The sequence below is a fragment of the Haliotis asinina genome, chromosome 10 (genome assembly GCF_037392515.1).
Source record: "Haliotis asinina isolate JCU_RB_2024 chromosome 10, JCU_Hal_asi_v2, whole genome shotgun sequence".
Lineage (NCBI taxonomy): Eukaryota > Metazoa > Mollusca > Gastropoda > Lepetellida > Haliotidae > Haliotis > Haliotis asinina.
The window spans coordinates 3,153,474-3,177,221 of record NC_090289.1 but is presented as its reverse complement, the minus strand read 5'-3'; the positions used below and the strand labels follow the sequence as shown (position 1 = coordinate 3,177,221).

The 23,748-nt window shown below is 37.5% G+C and overlaps 1 protein-coding gene across 3 annotated transcripts in view; it reads left to right on the top strand.

Annotated features, from left to right (window-relative positions):
- Nucleotides 1-2,619: 2,619 nt before the first annotated feature.
- Nucleotides 2,620-23,748, top strand: part of LOC137298313 (thrombospondin type-1 domain-containing protein 7A-like) — a 320,745-nt gene continuing 299,616 nt past the window's right edge. For all 3 annotated transcript variants that reach the window (XM_067830517.1, XM_067830516.1, XM_067830515.1), the window contains exon 1: nt 2,620-3,177. The gene's annotated coding sequence lies outside the window, so the exon portion shown is untranslated. The remainder of the gene's footprint in view (nt 3,178-23,748) is intronic.

Below are 23,748 nucleotides of genomic sequence, written 5' to 3'. Positions count from 1 at the left end.
GCATATCTATGCGAATGCTTATGCAGTTCTTCTTGCTTTCACAAACTCTTCTTTGTAGTTCTGCTCTACTGCTTGACATCTCTGTAATGATCTTGGGAACACTTGTCATTTCGAAAATGGTATAAAATTTGATCAGATCCTTGGCTATTTAGAACTTGTAATTCTTTAGCCACCTGCAACTCCTTAACACAAGCTGCCTGTCTGTTCTGGCTCAGACAACCATGTCAATTGAAATCAATGAAGAAGAAGAAGTATTGAATCTGTTTTGCAGAAGTCCAAGGGAGATTATTTGTTGTATGTGGGTACAAGTAGGGTTTACTGTAGTCCAAGTTCCCCTTGTACTACTTTATGCTCCTCCTCCTCCGTCTACTACTACTACTACTACTACTACTACTACTACTACTACTACTACTGGTGCCATTACTGCTGTTACTCTTGCAGCTGTTGCTGCTATTACTGTTACAACTTTTGTTCCTATTGATACTAGTACTACTGTCACTACTGCTACAACTGCTGTTACTACTACAACTGGTTCTATGACTACGGTTACTATCATCATTGCTACTACTGTTGATGCTACAAATACTTTAATTACTACTGTGTTTTTCACGTCAAGGATGGGTGAGGTTGTAGTTCGGTTAAAGTGTTTATTTACAGTGCCAAAGACTATTTTCAATGCTTGGGGAAAATCATAGTTTCCCACTCTTAGTGTGCCACTCTATGATTTATACTGACATTCAATCAACATCACAACAGGAGTCACAGAAATGATAAATTCAAATTGTATCCATGTGGGGATGTGAACACAAGCATTCAAAGACTGGGCTATACTCCAACCTGGTTCATACCAGAATTATACAGACAAATATGCTACAATACCAGACAATCCAGTGATCAACGGCACCAGTGTTGATCATCAAAACTGGGATACGGTGACGTGTCAACCAAGTCACCAAGACTAACCACCTCATTAAGCGCCTCTTATGACAGCCGTGGGATGCTGAAGACCAATTCTAACCCAGATCTTCACAGATGACAAAACTAATAAGATAACAGTAACAAGGTTTTCTGAAACAGGCCTATTGTGGCAGAGCAAAGTAAACCATGAGCAGCCATCAGTAACATAATAAGGATTGTTACTCAGGGCTTAATGGCCAGTGATATGGCATCCTGTTATACTGAACCACTATCAGTGTCTCCATTTGTAATTAGCTCCTATTACATAACTACACATGAAGCTAAAATTTCATTTTGAATTTATCAGAATGAAAAAAAAAAGACATTCTCAGATGGGTCTGTTTGTATGATGCGGCAAGTATCAGGCCAATTGTATATATATGATGTCCTTCATTGTGAAAGGCAGTCTGATGTTTGATATTACCTTCATTAAGATATCATGATAAGATTTTGATTTTGTGGCAGAGATAGAAAACTCATCATTCTTGTGAAAATAATTGGCTTTTCTCGGTTGTAATGAGGCAGAAAGCAACATTGCTGAGAAGAGTCACCTTATCGAAGGATGCTTTTAAAAGAGTGCAGTGCTTGAGCCAATAGCTTGTGCACTTGTGAAAGTGGAAAACCACATTTGAGAAATAAACATGCTCAAAAAGCTGTATCGTCATGGTTGCCTAGGTAACTGTTTTGATGTTTATGGAATGTGAATATTGCATCAGGGATGTGAAAAGTGGTGTCGCTGGCAAGTCAGGGCATTATTAGATTGGAATCATCTGTGGGTTAGAGCAGGATGGGGTACCAGAAAAGTATGCAAGGAAATTAGAAAGTCTATTAGTGAAGCTAATCCACTTATGGCAACATTGGCAAGTAACAATTTCTCCATCAACAGGTTGTCTCATAAAAACAAGGTAGTGAGAATGTCATCCAATTTCTGCTTTCCCAGATGTTATTCAATATAATGTTTATATCTTGAAGTGAAAACCTGACTGTATCTGATAGTAGGTATTATTTTCTGGTAAATTTAGAAGTATTTTATTCCACAAGATAATGTTCATGTATTGAATGCTTACTACATTGTTTTGTCATTAGTCCATTGTGCCTTGCTGGCAGTTTCTTTCAATCAGATGAAACTCTTCAACATGAGTGTTTAAATCTTAATGACAAGCTTATCAACACATCATTAGCTAATTGATTAAGTAAAGTGTGTTTGTAACATAGTGTGACAAGGTTTCACAGTCTATCACGTGATTCCAGCAAGCTTTAACAAGCAAGAAATTCACACTGGAAGCAGTCGTGCGTGACCATGTTTTGTGTTGATCTAAACATGGATTATCTTCCATTGTGTGGCATATGGTTCAATTAGTGATCGGCTATATTAGCATCAGTTAACAGGTCTGCCATGCTACTTGGCTTCATTGTCACCATTGCAGGTACAGGGGCAATCACATCATTTGTTACTGTGCTTGTTAAAGTAATCATTGATGTCCGAACCTTTGAAAGGTTATGGCACTGAGCACGCTCACCGCAGATTCTTGGATGAACATTGGCCAGCTAAGGGAGTGGTATAGATCCAACGAGAGTCAATGAGCTTCAAGCAGTCTTCACAGTGACAGGCTCTCTCCTCCCTGCAGCAGAGCAGTAGTCAGTGGTAATGTGATTCCAGATGCTCTTGTGGTCTGACTAGGACAGAGGAAGGTAGTCCAGTGTGTATCTGATTGTACTGGTTTTACTGTGAGATCAGGAACTGACACTTCACACTGATGACAGAAACACTGGGATTATTTGTGTCAGTACTGTGTTGTACAGTACTGAAGTATACATTGTGAAAGTATTTCAGTCTCATTTTACAGATAAATATATTTCATGAGTAATTTCACAGGTGACACAAACAAATGCTTAATTGTGACACAGTTGCTTCATACTGTATTGATAACATGTAGGTTGTAACATATACATATAGTGTCAACTGTTCTGCAATATCATTGTGAAAAGTAATGCTGCTTATCAAGCATGGAAACAACTGCCTTTCATGGGTGATGAGATTTGACAGGATATAATTATCTTGCACAACTTCAGTGCGTGTGTGATCGGTGGAAATTTAATCTTATTGTATCAGTAAGTGATACGTCAGTGTGCCATCAGTGTACCGAGACAGAGGCTACACAACGAGGATTGTCCGAGAAGTGGCGTCCACTTTACAGCTCCAGTGACTGTGACATTTGTGTAAGTACGCTGTATTTAACCCGTGTTCCACTCACCATAACTGTTCGAGTGTGTCAGATCATTCAGCTCACTTTAAGGCATTTTGATATGTTGACATTATATTTTGTGATATAGATTGTTATGTTCTTGGTATTCATGATATGAATTTGTATACTTAATATCTTGTGATTTTGTAACAAAGCATATGATATGTATATGTGCTTTGTGATGTATATACTTCACTCTCTCATTCTCTCAAGCACGCACATGCACACACACACATTATTGTGTCATATATACCAAGTACTTATGATTTGTATACTTGTACACACACACATTATTGTGTCATATATACCAAGTACTTATGATTTGTATACTTGTACAAACACACATTATTGTGTCATATATACCAAGTACTTATGATTTGTATACTTGTACACACACACATTATTGTGTCATATATACCAAGTACTTATGATTTGTATACTTGTACACACACACATTATTGTGTCATATATACCAAGTACTTATGATTTGTATACTTGTACACACACACATTATTGTGTCATATATACCAAGTACTTATGATTTGTATACTTGTACACACACACATTGATGTGTCATATATACCAAGTACTTATGATTTGTATACTTGTACACACACACATTGATGTGTCATATATACCAAGTACTTATGATTTGTATACTTGTACACACACACATTATTGTGTCATATATACCAAGTACTTATGATTTGTATACTTGTACACACACACATTATTGTGTCATATATACCAAGTACTTATGATTTGTATACTTGTACTTTGAGGAATGATATTTCTGCTTGGATATTTGTGATACATATTTCGTATTTTGTTTGCCTTGTTGCTGTCGTTTTTTGATGGTATTGATTATACTGTACTGTTTTCTTGCCTGTGCATACCACACATGCTTAGAAGGACACAAGTTCCTATCAGAGGAGCACCTTGTGATTACATTGTATGACAATTAGACTGTGAAGCGGTCTGCAGCACCAACTTCAGTATGTAAAACTGACCATAATGGAGACTGGTTAAACAATAATGCTTCCATTGATGGATTGATCATTTCTAAGTTTCACTTCGGTTTGTAGTTATTGTTGAATATAAGTTACTCCACTTGTACCTGGTCGTATATAGATTAGGCTAATATATACCTTATAGTTTGTTCGGCAAATTACTATTGTCAGTCTGTCTTGGAACAATTTCTGCGCATCATTTTCTCTGTGCCCTCACTAAACATATCCAACACAATGTTCAAGGAAAATATCCTTCAGAATTCACTTTTTTGGGAGAACATATATGGGAAACATAAGCAGGGGCGTATGAGCTGTTATCTCCAGTAATTAAAAGAATATCGTCCTTTTGAAGTAGAGAACAGATTGTTTTACTGAAAAATATTTAAAATACATAGAGAAAGTAATGGATGAAACAACACCATTAACAATATTTTTGTTCCTTGTTAGTTATAACATTGCTAGTGTAGAACAGATTTGTTTTACTGATCAAAAAATACAAAAAGAAACTATTAGATGAAACAACACCATTAACAGTTTTTGAGTATTTGATTTGTGTAATCTTAGTGGTTGAAATATTTCCCTGTGTTTGACATTTATTGTGAGGAATCACATCAGTGAGTGAGTGAGTGAGAGATAGAGAGAATGAATAGAATTGCTCTGTTACTACTCATCATCCAGCAACACCATTATGCAGAAATGGACATGTTGAACAGGAGATTTCTAGATATGCTGAGAGGCTGAGTCCACAACTGCAGCTTGGAACCAGTAAAGTATCCAAAACAGAAATACCACTTCATGTTAAATACTTAGGTGATATCTTGGCCAGAGGTGCAGATAAGCTGCATGTCTGCATAAATCATACAAATATTTATGTGAAAACCTATTTCCTACTGAGTCTATTGTGTACAAGTATTCTTAAATTTTTGTTAATAGTCAATAAATTTTATTTAACAGGCATGCATATAAAAATGTCAAATCTTTTCATGTGTATTGGTGAATTAGTTCCCAGCAACAAACCTACCAGAATCTGCACGCCTGTGCTACAGATGGAGGTTTGTGAGAATAGATAAAATAACTGAGGTATAGTGGCAGGTTTCATTTCAGCACATGAACTTGGCTACTTGCAGTCTTTCTTATCATTTATCATATTACTGATCAAATATACATAACAAACATATTAACCAACATTTTCAAAAAACATTTGCCATAGTTTTACAATAATATGAAAATAGCAAAATACCCAATTGAGTTTGAGTGAGATGAGTACAATCTATTTGGTTACTCAAAGGAAAATTAGGATAACCTTTTGAGATGAACTCAAATGATTACATAACCAGAACTCACTGACCCAAAAAGTTTTCCATAGCTCTGCTTGGCAGAAAGATCTATAACACTGACAACAAGAACAAGATCATTATTGATTGAATGGCATTTCAAAATACTTCTAAAATTGACAAGTTAAAGATTTTCAGCGAAGATACTGTTTTTAACCTATCTTAAATTGTTCTCAGTTTGCTTCTAGAGGCATCAGCCTATTGTTTTGATTTTTTTCTAATGATAAATCTTAAATGTTGTGACCTATGAATTAATTTGTATCTGTCACCATATCCATTGTGTTTTGTGTCACTATATGGTGCCCCACTGTTTTCTGGCTATTCTGTGCATCTAGACAGTTTATGCACTTCAAATATAAGTTTATCAATTTTGGTTGAAAATTTGAAACCTCAAGGTTGGGATATACCTTTTGTTTCTCAGGTTTCACATTTGTAACCAAACCCTCCGAGTCATGTTTGGATATTTTTACTTTTTACTCCCATGTTGATTGCCCTATAGTTTTCAAACCATGAGTTGTAATTACATACACACGGTTGTGCATTTTCTAGCAGTATCTGTGGCACAGATGGTGTTGTGACCCTGTCTAAACATTCCAGCATCATTGGATGCCCTTTTCTGCCTGATTGTTTCTAAAACGACAAAAGCTCCATTTGTAGGTCTGTACACTTCATTGCACAACATCTGCTATGGTATAATGGTTTTGTCATATCTGATACTGAAAACACAGTACGTCATATGGACAGGTTGTTTTGAGCGTATGTTTACATGTCAATACAACAGAGGCTAGATCATTGACTTGCACGCTTCAACCAAAATAAGAAGCTGAAAAACACAAGTTTCTTGTATAGTACTACAGGTAATTTGTTTTCATCCATGACATTAATACTGTAATATGGAAGAATTGCATGGTCCTCAGATTCTTTTGTGTATGATATGATGAACTAATTCTGACCACTCTGTTTTGAACAGCAGATAGCAATTATCTTAATTAATAGTTTCCATGATGCACTGTTTATCAGTCTGAACAATGTCAAACAGAAACAAAGTGTGAAATATGTTTCTTTGAAATTTTACCATGGATCAATTGTGTTATTGATCTGAGAGAATATATCATGACAAACTCCCAATATTTCATGTAAACACGTGGTTTAGATTCATGCGCAGTCATCAGCTGTGCAAGCAGAACTGATGTGACAATGGAACATTAAACCATTGGATGTGTACAGTATCTCAAACAAGGTGACATTACACTGACAGAACAAAACTGAAGTCAAATTATGTTTGACAGTTCTTTTGTTGTGTTATAGTTAAACATGATTGTAAACGCAAAATGGAAAGTAAAGGTATGTTATTGTGTGTTAGCTGCCTCAGTTTTGCTTGGTGGGTTGTTTGTTGATACCTGACCTAGAAACTTAATTCAAATCAAGACAACAGTAATTGTGAGTTAGTTTAGTTTTATTCCACACTCAGCAATATTCCAGCTATACGGCAGCTGTGTGTAAATAATTAGGTCTGGACCAGAAAATCAGGATACGATGACATGTGTCAGTCAAGTCAGCAAGCCTAGTTGGGCACCTTTGCGACAAACATTTTTTTATATAGATTCCAAATTATGAAAAAAAACATTCATTTCTATATCAAGTTATTCTGTAAAATGTACTTTCAAATACACTAAAACACCAGCACCAGCATGGAGTCATAGCTATGTAATCAACACTAGAGACAGAGCTAAGACCAGTGCCAGGTTGTACAGATGCAACACACGTTATGATGGACGCTGAAATGTGTGGTAAGAGTGCATGTGAAATGGAACAGCTGTACCAGGCCTGCTGCTAACTGTCTATGTTTCTAGTGGAATGCTGTTTTATTAATCTTGTGTAAGTGTTACTTTAGGTCAGAGTTGGACCTCCGATGTTATTTATGAGATACTGAAAGATAAATCAACTAATAAGTTTCTTTGGCGGACACTTTTCATTATACAGAGTTACGTCCCTTAGATATGACACCTGTTTGAGTGTACACCTCCTTCACTCACTTGCTCACCTGTGAGATTTCTCCTATGCAAGCTGAAGAAAAACCCACACCTGTCAATTTTATCAAATCTGATTAATATCTCCATTTGGGCACAAAGTGTGAAGCCACCGATGTGATACTGATGAAACATATTTCTACAAGTGATGTAAAATCATACTATCACTCACACTTAGATTGGCTTGTATGCTCCATGGTTTTCCATTAGGATGCCAGTGTTCATTGGTTTGGATGAGTCTTCAGTCTAGACATGTGACTTGGTGCTAAAGGTTTCCCCAGTCTTCAACCAAGAGATGTTACTTTGGGATAATGGTTTCACCAATCTTCAGCCTATAGGTGTTACTTTATGCAGGTGGGTTTCACCAATCTTAAACCTAGAGGTGGTACTTTGGGCTAATGGTTTTAACAATCTTCAGCCTATAGGTGTTACTTTGTTGGTAGGTTTCACCAATCTTCAGCCTAGAGGTGGTACTTTATGCAGGTGGATTTCACCAATTTTCATCCTAGAGGTTGTACTTTGGGCTAATGGTTCCACCAATCTTCATCCTATAGGTGTTACTTTATGCTGGTGGGTTTCACCAATTTTCAGCCTAGAGGTGGTACTTTATGCTGGTGGGTTTCACCAATTTTCAGCCTAGAGGTGGTACTTTGGGCTAATGGTTTCACCAATCTTCAGCCTATAGGTGTTACTTTATGCAGTGGGGGTTTCACCAATCTTAAGCCTATAGGTGGTACTTTGGGCTAATGGTTTTAACAATCTTCAGCCTATAGGTGTTACTTTGTTGGTAGGTTTCACCAATCTTCAGCCTATAGGTGTTACTTTATGCTGGTGGCTTTAACCAATCTACAGCCTAGAGGTGTTACTGCTGGTGGGTTTCACCTATCTTCAGCCTTGATTTGTGACTTTGTGACAGTGCTTAAAGGTGTTTTTTGTGGTTTGATTTCTGCCCACAATCACAGACCAATTTAGGCATTATGTCCAGCATGTCCGTTTGAATTTCAAAACAGATAAAGTATTCAAATTTTCAAATTACATAGGAAAACCGTCACATATGTTTTGACACAGTGACTCTAGTAGACGTTCAGTTCTGTGTTTTACCTACTGTGTCAGGCAGGGTGAATATCATGCAAGCGTGTGTGAGTTTAGTTCTACACTGTATTTGGCAGTGCTCCATCAATATCATGAGTTGGCAGGCTCAAGAAATAGGCTTCACTATCAAACCCAGGTTTTCATAGTGACATGCAAATACGTTAACCGTTAAACTCCACAAGAAACTCCTGAAGAAAGTCTCCTATATTGATTATAGACAGGGATGCTGAAGTCATTTATCCAGAATCAGTGTGGACATAGTGAAGGGACAGGTGATTATTTCAGTTGTTTTTCACAGCAAGTCACAAGTAAGATACGATGCTTTCAGTGTTAACCAAAGATGTCCTAACCTATTATGAGTGCTTCATTCAACATTATCATTGTACACCATGCAGACATGATGTAATCAAAACAAAAACCATTGTGTGCTGAAAACATGTATTTGAGGACGAGCCTGAGGTTATAATAAGTGAGTGAGTTTAGTTTTACGCTGCACTCCATTGATGAACAACATGAGCATCGATCTGCGCAATTGGCGACCGATGACATGTGTCAACCTTTGCCTTTTGTGGCACGCATGGGTTGCTGAAGGCCTGTTCTGTCCCGGTTATTGCAAGCAATGCCACACTTAGCAAATGTTTTTTTTTTTTTTGTGACTGATTGAGATTATGTATTTGATTCATTAATTAAATTTAGTATTGGAATAGCTATACTGCAGTGTACAGGTTTTGTCAGAAAAGAGACGCCGACAGTTGGTTGTATCCTTGCTAGCATCAGCGTCACTGTTAGTTGGGTCATAAACTTCTGAATATGTTTCACACTTACCGCAGACAGTTGTTCCGTTGGAGTGAGTAAGTTTAGTTTTATGCTGCACTCAGCAGTATTCTAGCTATATGGAGGTGGTCTGGGAATATTCAAGTTTGAACCAGACATTCCAGTGATCAACAGCATGGGTATCAATCTGTGTCTTTGGGAACCGATGACATGTCGATCAAGTTATCAAGCCTGGCCACCCGATCCCATTAGTCACTTCTTGCCGCAAGCAGAGTCGCCTTTTATGGCAAGCATGGGATGCTTAAGGCCTATTCTACCCTGAACCTTCATGGGTCTGTTCTGTAGGAGTAATTGCACCCAAGGAACAATTCCACTACAGGAACAAATTTTCTTACTTAATGTAGCAGCCATAAATAGTCATGTTTTTATCTAAACTGCATCATATGATAGGAAAGATTGCCATTGAGCCCTGGAGGCATGAATGTTTGTGAAGCTGTCACTTGTTACCTGGTCTGGAGTTGATTACTTACTGAATGTCGTGTTTGAGCTGGAATTGTGCTATCTTGTGTTGAACAACATTCACATATTGGGTGGCAATAGCAAATCAAATGGCTTTACCACATTGCCTCTGTGAAAAACTATTATTTAAAAAACTTGAACAAGTGAATATGTCAGAAGAGATTGTTGATGCATTTTTTTGACACATGTACAGAATGTTTGTATGTTGTAATGGTCTCATGAACATAATCGGCTGCATTACTTGCGTTCTTTTTCTTCATTCACAAGTTTTATTGCTATAGAAAATGGTAGGCTCATCAAACATTTAGTTAGCTACACCATGTGACCTATATGTACCCTCGCCCAGTCAAGAAACACATTAGGAATTCCATCTTGAATCAAAGAAATGAAGGTCTCTGCTTACAAAGCAAACATACCCTTGGTTTGCTACAACTGAACAGTTTAAGAAACAGTTCTAAATGTTTACACAACACTTTTGTTCAACATTTTTTTGAGAATTTGTCTTTCAACATTTCAGAGCCCCTGTGTAAACAAAGCAGACATTTTAGACATTGTGACAAATATGTGTGTGAAAGTGGATGTTAGAGAGTGCATTGGTAACTTCATATGTTCTAGTTATTGGGGTGACCAAACTTGGCCAAACTTCACTGGATGTCTCCTGTGTGTCCTGTGGCAACTTGTCTCTATGGGCTGTGTAGGCCAGAGCATTACCATGTACTGACTTGTACTGGAACGAGCTCATGATCACTTGTTTACTAGAAGCTTGACAAAATGCTGGTGTCACAGTATGCTGCATGTCATCTGATACTAGTGGAGTGATATGTACAGTGCTTGATATTCTTTTGTTTTGTAAGGAAATTGAGAAACTGAGTCATTTGTTTTCAATATATACATGTACAAGGTTTTGAGGTTTAATGGTTTGATGTTGGTTGTATAATGTACTGAGTGATGGGTGTTCCCTATACCATGTACACAAAGTGGGAATTGTCAATTGTCATAAATGACGCCATCTTCGTCATGCAGATGATGTACACAGAAATATATTGTACAATAGTTTTGGTGTTACAACTACCTATAGCAAATACATTGACAGATCCTCCCTCCCTTTCTCTTTCACTCTTTCTGTATCAATATGCTGCTGCTAGTTACAATGTTGACTGTCTGCTTATTGTTCAACTATGTAGGGAATCGAACCCAGGTCTTTGGCAAATGCTTTATCCACTTAATCACTCCACCACAGCAGTTAACTAGTAACTGGCACCACAGACGTAGTTTCTTTCTGAAAATGCCTTATGAAGATCCATGTTGGAAATGGTCTCCAGAAACAGTGCTTACTCTACATGAAGATCTGGTTTAGAACTGACTTTTAGCATATGATGTTTTTCCTGTGACAGTTGGTCTTCAGCAACCAATACTTGTGGCAATTTCTGGGATTGAGTGCTTCTGGCACGCTAGCAAAGTTGATGCATAGACTGATGCTCATGATCTCGGTCACTGGATTGTCTGGTCCTGAGTACAACTGTTGTCATGTTGTCATGTCATATCACTGATTGCAGCGAACAACAAACATAGGATGCAAAAATTCTGAATGTTTTGGGAAGAATATTCTTACAGTAATTGCTCTTCTACTTCTGCAGGAATTTTTACTTCAGATTCAGTAAAGTTATTGCCTCTTGCTGTGGTTTGTTTCACAAAAAAGTGGAATAATATCATCTTCTTTGCAAATCAAAATTAACAGTTTCTGTTTCTCATTCAAAGGTGTTTATTTCAGTATAATTAACTGTGTGATAACTGTTCTGTATTTTTGTCTGTTAGAGAAATCCACAATCTTTGACAATCCATTGAATGTGAAATTGAAGATGTATCAAGTTTCATCTTGAAATGTCAGATGAATTCATTTATTTCTCATCAATTTTCCACGTTTCATCTTTATGGTTGGAAGGATGCCCCACTGACTGACTGAATCCTAGAATCTGGACTCCACTTGATATTGCACTTCTGTGCACTGTGTGCAGTTGACAGACTGTGCAGCGACACTGTATGCATGCCCGTGCAGCTAGCCAAAAAATCAACTCCATAGTGAAGCCTAAATGACGTTAACCCAACATTCTGTGTGTACGATCGAGTGCAAGCTGTTCATGTGGCGGCAACATCTTGTGGAAATATTAGCAGCAAAAACAATTCAAATGCTGAAATTGAAGTCTTTGGTATTCCTCCGTGACTTATTATAAGAATATTAAGTTTGTTCCTTGGTCTTATTTACTTAACATGATAAGACACAGTCAGGAGATTTTATGACGCACAAAGTTGAATTCCAAATAAATCAAGTCAATGTGAGAGTTAATTGCTGTTGTCTACATCTTCGTCTGGTGTGATGACGGTGGCTAATCAAGCTGAACTGAACTCCAAGAACCATGTGATGTGTGAAACGCAGACTTCATAATGCTGTGATAGGGCAGGGAGAGTGCTGAAACAACCACACGATTCAGAGAGACTAGAATTGAGACAGTTGGCTCTACCCCTATGTATAGTGGTAAGGTTCAGTTTTGCCTTGAACTGTGATAGATGCTTGGGTTGGAGTGCTTAAAAAATATAGTAGTTCAGGGTAAACTGTATTTAATTACACTACACATGGTTGAGAGCAAATTCTGATTCTTTTCTAAGATGCCAAATTTAATACTTTTAATGATTAATCAATGCAGATACAAATATGAAAGCCACAGTGTTTGTGACCTAAATTGACGATCCTTATTCAGGTCTAAATGACGTGCTTTTCTACTGAGATGTCTGCCCCCTGCACATAACCAAGGAAGAGTTTGATGATGATTTACATTCATGTTAAATATCCTCTCTTTATTACTGTAATTCAATTTGAGATTATTGTAAACCATATGAGGCAATATAAATGTTGCTCTTCTACTTCAAATGTAAGTTCTGATCAGTACATCCAGATGATCAGGAAGCAGTAATAAGTTGGTGCACCTAGTGGCTGCAAGAATTGTATGATCCCCAGGGAGCTGATATTGATAAAATGATGGTGCCATTAAGATTAGTATTTCCAATGATCAAGGGAAAACTACCAAGACCATGAGCATTCACAGGTTTCGCTACATATATGTCTTATAATGAATAATAATAATAATAAATAGTTTTATGACCCCTGCTGTACATGACATTTTCATGAATGTTGTGTATTTATCATGTAAAAATTACAAGAATCTCTGGTAATGATTTTGGGATTGTTAGGAAGATAGATGAAGTAATTTGAAAGAAGGAAACAGATAGATCACTTCTTGCCTTCCTCTGCTCGATTGACATTTATCATTCACTTGAAATATCTCACCTGCAAATGGTTGCTCTAATGTACTTTGAAGGCTTTAATTGTGTTTGTACTGGCACTGTATTGCTGGGTAATGATTCAGAAGTGGTATTTTCTGTCCTACAGCATGTGGACTTAAAGCATGTGATGGAGTTCAGATTACCCAACCTGCAGTAATCTGAGATGCCAGTATGTGTATATTGGTCTCCTCGTGTTGTTTTTATGGTGCTGGCTCACTGAGATATCATGGCACAGTTAAACATGGATACCCTACTCAGATACAACAAACTGATTGCTAGCAAACTTTCATTTATACCTGTAATTCTCAGCTGGTAAACAAGTATTCTGTCATACAGACCTTGAAGCCTGTATATCTAAGAAAGCCCACATATGTATAGAAAATGTTGTCACAGCTTTTGAAAATAAAGAAAGACTCAGGGATCCTTCTTATTATATGTTATTGTTTTACTGTAAACTTTTGTTCTGTAAAAAATATATGTTCATATCGGGAGACTAGTTATTAGTCTAATAAACAATGTACCGCTGTCTTCTATGACAGACATGACTCAGCAGACACTACAGCAGTCGAACAATAGCTGTACAGAAAGGAAGAATCTTTGTTCATATTCTTTGAACATTTGAAAAATGATTGACCTGATCCTGGCTTGTCAGAACAAGAACTGAACAATAGAAAGATGTTGATGACTTCCACATATTGTCTCTGTGTCTGTGTGAACAACACTTCGACTGGAAGCTGGGAGACAGCATGTTGCTGGGTATAGGAGCTATTTCAAACACATAAATCTTTGATAAGTTTGTGATAAGACAGGTGATGAATAGATCATGTGATCACATTATATCACACTTTATCACCATCAGTGGATACCAGGGAATGTTCTTCAGTACAAATCAATCATCACTTTGTGTGTCGCAAGTAACCATGACGGTAATTCAAATGATACTCCCAGTACATGGTATACAGGAGTAGCCTCAAAGATGACATGAAATATTGAATGATACTGAAATATTTTATTGGACAGCTTGTCTTAGCTTTTTCATATTTAAAATTGTAAACTTCATACCTCTGACATGATGAAAATTTTAATGAGTGTTAAAGATGAGTTATCAATCTTTAAGAGCAAGGAAGATTTTTCTCTTGTCATATGTCTGCTGGGGTGGTGGGCTTGCCTGATGGTACAGTGTGTCATGATGTTGATGGAATATTGCTAAAAGCAGTGTAAATCATACTTTCTCACTCTCCATATGTCTGTTGTGTTCTGAAAAAGTCTGATCTTGTCATGCAAAAAATTCACTCGTCAAGATTAACCTTTCTTCAGTTTTATGACAAATATATGAATAAACAAGATTACAAGAACATCTCATAACTATGTTCTTTTTCAATCATGCTATTTTGTCAAGTTCACAATTGCAGCAAAACAGTGTTTCTTGTGTCTTTTCAGTCCTAGTAAGCTAAAAGCAATCTGACACTAAAACACGATTAAAACCCAAACCACTCACTCACTCACACACAATGACTGGCATCACTTCTGACTTTAATACTTTGTTCATATGAAATGCTGAATAAAGGAAATTCTGTCTGAAGTGGCATGTACGACAAATGATATATTGACATATAAGGTTGTGTTTAATGTTTCTGCACCCTTTACATTGCTGCAATTAATGAAAGCAATTAATGATTCCACTGGCTGGTTGTGTGGCAGATTTGATGCCACTGGCTGGTTGTGTGGCAGGTTTGATGCCACTGGCTGGTTGTGTGGCAGGTTTGATGGCACTGGCTGGTTGTGTGGCAGGTTTGATTCCAATATGTTCAGTGTGAGAAGCTCATGTGTCAGCGATGTAACTGTAAAATTGCTGCACAGTTTTAACAACACACTGACTCAATCAATAGCAGTTAAGAGTGAGCAGATTTAGTTATAAACTCCAAGGATCTCAATCAATATGTCAAATAAAACTGCCATGGAAATGATAGTTTAAAGACCAATATGGTGTGGTCTATTTCATTTGATGAAATAATAAACCAGTAAACTGGAGAAAATTGTTGAAAATGGAAATATTTGTATCATGACATATGCAGATTGAGAAAGGATTCTTTTATTAATAATACCCACCAAATCTTCCTGAGTTTTCTATCGCTAGCAGTTGGTGAATGTATTTCCTCCATGCTGTTAGGATTAACTGAACAGATTGCACCATTGCTGTCACTGGAAATGAGAATCTCTGTTGGATTTCAAGGTACATTCTATGTTTGTAAGAGTTCCAAAATGTCTCCCATAGTTATTATCTCTCATTGAATTTGCACTCCACGAGTATTGACAGGCACAGTTGATAGGCAGTACTCCGGGCATGTCAGAACCAACCAGTGGTTGAGAATTAACTGGATGATGTTATTACATACCATTATTACATAGCATCTACTTTTTCCAGAGTTTGGCAGTACTCCGGGCATGTCAGAACCAACCAGTGGTTGAGAATTAACTGGATGATGTTATTACATACCATTATTACATAGCATCTACTTTTTCCAGAGTTTGGCAGTACTCCGGGCATGTCAGAACCAACCAGTGGTTGAGAATTAACTGGATGATGTTATTACATACCATTATTACATAGCATCTACTTTTTCCAGAGTTTGGCAGTACTCCGGGCATGTCAGAACCAACCAGTGGTTGAGAATTAACTGGATGATGTTATTACATACCATTATTACATAGCATCTACTTTTTCCAGAGTTTGGCAGTACTCCGGGCATGTCAGAACCAACCAGTGGTTGAGAATTAACTGGATGATGTTATTACATACCATTATTACATAGCATCTACTTTTTCCAGAGTTTGGCAGTACTCCGGGCATGTCAGAACCAACCAGTGGTTGAGAATTAACTGGATGATGTTATTACATACCATTATTACATAGCATCTACTTTTTCCAGAGTTTGGCAGTACTCCGGGCATGTCAGAACCAACCAGTGGTTGAGAATTAACTGGATGATGTTATTACATACCATTATTACATAGCATCTACTTTTTCCAGAGTTTGGCAGTACTCCGGGCATGTCAGAACCAACCAGTGGTTGAGAATTAACTGGATGATGTTATTACATACCATTATTACATAGCATCTACTTTTTCCAGAGTTTGGCAGTACTCCGGGCATGTCAGAACCAACCAGTGGTTGAGAATTAACTGGATGATGTTATTACATACCATTATTACATAGCATCTACTTTTTCCAGAGTTTGGCAGTACTCCGGGCATGTCAGAACCAACCAGTGGTTGAGAATTAACTGGATGATGTTATTACATACCATTATTACATAGCATCTACTTTTTCCAGAGTTTGGCAGTACTCCGGGCATGTCAGAACCAACCAGTGGTTGAGAATTAACTGGATGATGTTATTACATACCATTATTACATAGCATCTACTTTTTCCAGAGTTTGGCAGTACTCCGGGCATGTCAGAACCAACCAGTGGTTGAGAATTAACTGGATGATGTTATTACATACCATTATTACATAGCATCTACTTTTTCCAGAGTTTGGCAGTACTCAGATCATTCCATAAGCATTTATATTAATGATTATCATGGGTATTCTCATTTTAAGTAGATATACTGAGGGTTTAACACTTAGCTTTTGAGTTTTGACTGTAATAATAGTATTTGAGCTTTTTGAAAACTATTATGAAAACAGTTAATTTCTGTAATGCTTCATAGTTCACGTGCAACTAATCTCCTGCTTCTTTGTTGTGAAATATAGTGTCAGTGATAATTTTGATGATAAGATGATTGGATTGTGATTTGACATAAATATTTTGTTCTGGTTAAAAAAAAAAAGGTCTTGGATTTTTGTCAAGTGTTGTGTTCAAAGGTATTGACACATTTATGCATAGGGTCTTAGATTTTCATTACATTTTGTGAGCTGTTTTCTTTTGGCAAGCTTTGAAAGGAATGAGGTGTCATTTTTCTAGTAAATACAATTTTCCACATTTATTTGCACTGTTAGAGTGTGTCCTTAAAATAGGACAATATGCAGATAAGTGACCATAAATTAGATATTATATTAGGCTTAGGTGGTGGGAGATCAACCACTTAAATCTTAAAATTGACACTGTTATTTTAGAAAGCTTTCATGGAATACAACCAAACTGGCTTTTATATTAATCAGTGTGTATTAACAAATTGAACCCTGAACATTTCATGGGCATTCTTGATCCCATAAAATGTTTTCTGATGAGCTCATCATCATTGATGCATGTATATTCCTAAGGGCTCTGCTGCTCCTCACATATGAAAACCATGAGTCCAGGTTTGTTTTACAGTGTTAGGTAGGTGCATTCATACACACATCTGGAGGAAGTGAAGGGTCTTGGGTAAGTATTTCTTAGTATCATGCTGTATTTCAATGATAAAAATCTTTACTTCTTTTTCTTACATAAACCACATTGTATGCCAATATTATTGGTTTCTAAGTGCTAAACTAATCATTTGCTGATCATGCTTTCCATGGTTTTGCAAATGCAGCCTGTTAGTGAAAGTTGTTGATAATGTGAAGGATTGGTATGGCCACATCCAGGTTAAGGAATTGTTACGATGACAGCATCACGCCATGAAGGAGGATATTCCACTGACATCCAAATACTATAAAAAATATTTAAAAGGTTTCAAAGCACGATTCTGTAAGTGCTTCAGGAGTTTATACTATATATTATCAGTTCCTGCATCAGTATCTTGAGCATGTTTAAGAACTTAATAAAGCTCATGAATAGAAAGCATTTCATTTGTAATCTTCCCCAACAGAGGACTTAGGGATACATTCATCAACTCTGATGTTCATTTCATAAGAAAACATTTTATGGGATCAAGAATGCCCATGAAATGTCCAGGTTTCAATTTTCTTAATACATATAGTTTCATATAAAAGCCTGCTTGATTGTATCCCTTGAAATCTTTTAATTTAATGAGTCAATTTTAAGATTTAAGACGTTGATCTCCTTCCATCTAAGCCTAACATATTACCTAATTCAAGGTCACTTATCTGCATATCGTCCCATTCTGGGGAAGGTACTTTAGTGGAAAATTGAGTATGAAAAGAATGCAAACCATTTCATTTTATTTTTCTGTTTGAACAACGAAAGTTTTAAACACATTCTAATGAACTTACATAGTTAAAATAGGGACCAATAAAAAATCATCAAATGTCACACTTTGCCAAATTGGCAGGTGAGCTACCTCACCATTTGGAAGTGTCCGTGCTTAAAAAAACTTAAACTCTACAAGTAATGTGAATGGTTCAACCACCAAACATTTTACTCAGTATCATTAATGTCTAAACTGCTAGTTTCTCTCTTCAGCAATAGGAGGGAAATATACATATATGGGTTAACCTTGTCTGTGTATCAAGTCACATGGAATGGTTTGGTACCTCATAGTTTAGAATCCTGTGCTCATTTCCTTGGAAATATCTGCTGTCAGGTCTTGGAATCTGCACGAACCATCAGCTCTTGGCTGATGTAAAACATCTTCTTTTGTCTGAACCATTATTATTATGGTTGTTGTTTAAATGCATGAGGCCATTTGATGCTGGTTTCTGATATTCAGATGAAATACCATGTTTCAAGTTTCCTTCACGTTCAGCATGCTGCTGTCTGTGTCATGCCATGTTCATTACTGAAGGAACATGCTCTTTCTTTATGTTGTTAAGAAATGTTACTATGAAAATTAGAGAAATATTTTGTCAACTTGTTTGACTATAGGAAATTTTATTTGTCATCTTTGAGCTTTGTTGTTGGATCCACAAGGCACAAGGATAGCAAGAGATGGAGACACTATAATATCAGACGTATTTTTCAGGTTTACTCTGGAAAGATCAACAAGGCTATTTTGAAACCTTAAACACTCTGAATCAGTCCCGCTTTAGATGATAGTATAACATAGCCTCTCTTTCTCCATGACACGTGCAGGCCATGTTTTGTGTTGGAGATAGCATGGCCTCAGTTATCCACACAGCCAGATGTAAGTCTTGGTCTTTCTTCAAGATAGAGATTGTGTAGCCTCAGTTATCCATACAGCCCAATGTAAGTCTTGGTCTATCTTCTAGATAGAGATTGTGTAGCCTCAGTTATCCAGAGAGCTGGGTGTAAGTCTTGGTCTAAGTATTGGTAACCAGTGTTAGATTGGGTTGGTCAAACTGTAGGCAGCTGGTGGTGAGTATTGATATTTTAGCCATAACTGAGCTGAAGGATTAGATATCACCAGGTACTGCAGAAATATTAACCAGCTGTCTTTCATAATACCAAGCGTTGTTCTCATCAAAATGGAAGAAGAGTCCACATTTCACTTATTGAAACTGGTTTATGTTGTAGTTTACCATATGATAAAAAGCGCATATTGTGCATCTCAGAACTACAGTATGTATGCCACTGTATATTCCTCTATATACATTGTCTCCATGTTTTGAATCAAACTTATCAAAGTGTTCCCTCAGGTGCACTATCTCCAATGTTAAGAGACGTCCAGACAAATGCACACTGTCAGGCTAGAGCACTGTGGTTACACATACAGAATATCTGTAAACATCCAAGGAAAGTTGTGAATGTACAAATCAGTTTATAAAGTGGTCATATCTAACATCTGTTATATATTGGGCATTATTCTTTCTTACTAAAATACAGATTCTAGGACTTTTGTTTTGTGGATTTGAACACACACACTCATAGTTAAGTCACTCAGGTGATTAGTTGCCTGACTTGCGAGAATATTGGTTCGAATCCTGTATGGGACTGGAGTATGTATAATCCCAAATGTAGCATATGAGAGCTAAGGAAAGGTTTGAACATACTGCAAAATATATTCATGTCATCATGTTCCTGAGAATTGTCTTCAGCTTTTGTTTAAGCAGACACTTTCTCGGAAGCTGCTAGCAAATAGTCACCTTTTATTCTCAAAAAGCAGCCAAATATAGTGCTGGAACACATTCCTTTTTGGCACATACCTTGCAAAGAATGCTTTTCTTTTCATAGGGTGAAAAACTTCTCAGTTCCTCAGTTATGGAAAGATATTATTTTTACTTAAAACAACGTCCCCATCCCCAAGAATGGTTGGTCCTTAAGCAGTGGAATATGGCTGTGTACCAGACTTGATCCCACATGATCCATGTCATGCACACTGTTAATCAAACCCATGGTTACCATGGAGATTTGGGTGGTCTCTGTGTAAAGTAAAGTTTTACAATCCATCAGTTACCGTACTTCATGTAATGGGAATATTTGGAACTATGAGGAAATCTGTAGCATCTGTATCTATAGTGTACTATATTAATTTGCAGTTGGTTGTTGGCATTTTATTCAGAAATTGTAAATGTGATATACTAAACAGCAAAAGAACCTTTTGTCAAGTGTTTAAATGGAAGACATAAACATGAATGCTTTCTTTAATGAGATTTACTTTTTCAGAAAATTATCTTTCTTTCGCTGTTCAGTATATGGTGATAATATCAGTGACTGAAATCATTCTGACCTGTTAAGGTTCTTGGGTAGAATAGGCCTTCAGCAACCCATGCTTGCCATAAAAGACGACTATGCTTGTCGCAAAAGGCGACTAAAGAGATTGGGTGGTCAGACTTGTTGACTTGGTTGACACATGTCATCGGTTCCCACTTGTGCAGATTGATACTCATGTTGTTGATCACTTGATTGTCTGGTCAAGACTCGATTATTTACAGACCACTGCCATATAGCTGGAATATCACTCACTCACTCACTCACTCACTCACTCACTCACTCACTCACTCACTCACTCACTCACTCACTCACTCAATCCTAATGAGTTTAACATTTGTGGTGGCCTAAGATGACTGCAGTGTTCCTAACCTTCAGTACCCTGTAACTCTGTTCCAGATGTGTCTCATCCATGAAGGAGCTTGAAAGAGTATTCCAGATCTGCTCAACTTCTGTGCATGATTTACATGCTTTAAAGGTGATATAAATGAAAGCATTTGTGAAATATAGAGTTGGCGTTACTCCTTACAGTTGAACAGTCAGTGAGTGGTTATTTATAGATGATTGTTTCAGTAGTAGCAATGTTGGAATGCAGGAATTTTGACAAGATCTCCAATTCACCAATCTGTATTGAAGTGAAACATCTGGCTCTGCAGGCACAAACTCTGTGATTATATAATGTCAAAAATGTGTGCATGTCATTAATTCACAAATGCAAAGATGACATTGACATGATTAGACATTGATTGTAATAGAATTGTGAATGTTTAGAGATAGACTCCAACTATTTTTTCAACAATGTATTCCTGGCAGTGTTCTTTCTCATGTTACTACTGAGTGTCATCTGGGATGGAGGGGAGACTTCATTGTTACAGCATTCACTCATTTTCTGAAAGCCTGGGTTCACTTCCTTGCAGGGGTACAAGCTGATTATGTCTCTTCTTAATGTTTTGAGTGGCGTAGTGGACAGACAGTCTGCCCGGAGAGTTGAAGGTTGGTTAATCCATAGGCTACCTTATATCAAAACACTTTAAATATTATTTTTAAATTGTGAATAGCCCCAAACTGATAAAGTTAACAAGAAGACACAACTGACTTCATCAGATGGTACTTAGTGGTACTGTGGCTTGAGCTGGCCATAGTTCATGAAATGGGAATATTTGGAACCATGGGGAAGTCAATGGCATCCATATCTGCAGTCTGATATATTAATTTGCAGTTGGTTGTTTGAAAGTCTCATCTGCCGAAATTCAGTGCATCCATAGGAAACTGCCACATAGTATTTCAGTGGGCAGTGAAGGGATAACACTAGGTCCTATCTGCCAGAATTCAATAGGTCTGAGAGGGACATCTGTAGGAAACTGCCACATAGTATTTCAGTGGGCAGTGAAGGGATAACACTAGGTCCTATCTGCTGGAATTCAGTAGGTATGAGAGGGACATCTGTATTAGACTGCCACATAGTATTTCAGTGGGCAGTGAAGGGATAACACTAGGTCCTACCTGCTGGAATTCAATAGGTCTGAGAGGGACATCTGTAGGAAACTGCCACATAGTATTTCAGTGGGCAGTGAAGGGATAACACTAGGTCCTATCTGCCAGAATTCAATAGGTCTGAGAGGGACATCTGTAGGAAACTGCCACATAGTATTTCAGTGGGCAGTGAAGGGATAGCACTAGGTCCTATCTGCCGGAATTCAGTAGGTCTGAGAGGGACATCTGTAGGAAACTGCCACATAGTATTTCAGTGGGCAGTGAAGGGATAACACTAGGTCCTATCTGCCGGAATTCAATAGGTCTGAGAGGGACATCTGTAGGAAACTGCCACATAGTATTTCAGTGGGCAGTGAAGGGATAACACTAGGTCCTATCTGCCGGAATTCAATAGGTCTGAGAGGGACATCTGTAGGAAACTGCCACATAGTATTTCAGTGGGCAGTGAAGGGATAACACTAGGTCCTATCTGCTGGAATTCAGTAGGTATGAGAGGGACATCTGTATTAGACTGCCACATAGTATTTCAGTGGGCAGTGAAGGGATAACACTAGGTCCTATCTGCTGGAATTCAATAGGTCTGAGAGGGACATCTGTAGGAAACTGCCACATAGTATTTCAGTGGGCAGTGAAGGGATAACACTAGGTCCTATCTGCCAGAATTCAATAGGTCTGAGAGGGACATCTGTAGGAAACTGCCACAAAGTATTTCAGTGGGCAGTGAAGGGATAGCACTAGGTCCTATCTGCTGGAATTCAATAGGTCTGAGAGGGACATCTGTAGGAAACTGCCACATAGTATTTCAGTGGGCAGTGAAGGGATAACACTAGGTCCTATCTGCCGGAATTCAATAGGTCTGAGAGGGACATCTGTAGGAAACTGCCACTTGGTATCAGAGTGTTCAATGAAGGATAACACAAGGTCTGATCTGCCCAAAATCAGCATGTCAGAGGTACAGGCATAGGAAACTGACACATGATATCACAGTGGGCAATTAAAGGATGACATATAGTCTGATTTGCCAGATTTCAGCGTGTGTGAGAGGGACATCCATAGGAAACTGCCAAGTGGTATTTCAGTGGACTGGCACTGTTATACTGGCACATGTATAGGTATGTGCATGCAGCTTACACATGTGCAAGCATGTCACTGTAGTATAGAAATATACTTAAATGTGATGCTCGAGCTCATTTAACCTCTTCAAATGACATGATTTTTCCTGGAGATAATTCCTGCTGGAATGTTTACAGTATTATGCTGATGTTTATGTTTTGCTTCACATATAATGCTCCAGTAAATGTATTCTAGCATCTCAACAAAATAAGTTAAGGAAACATGTTTATCATATTGATTACAAAATAGGGAAGTCTTGAAAAAATATTATCATTAATGCCCTCAAATCTGTTCGAGCAGTTTCTGTCTCTAAATGCTGATGAACAGACAATAACAGAAACA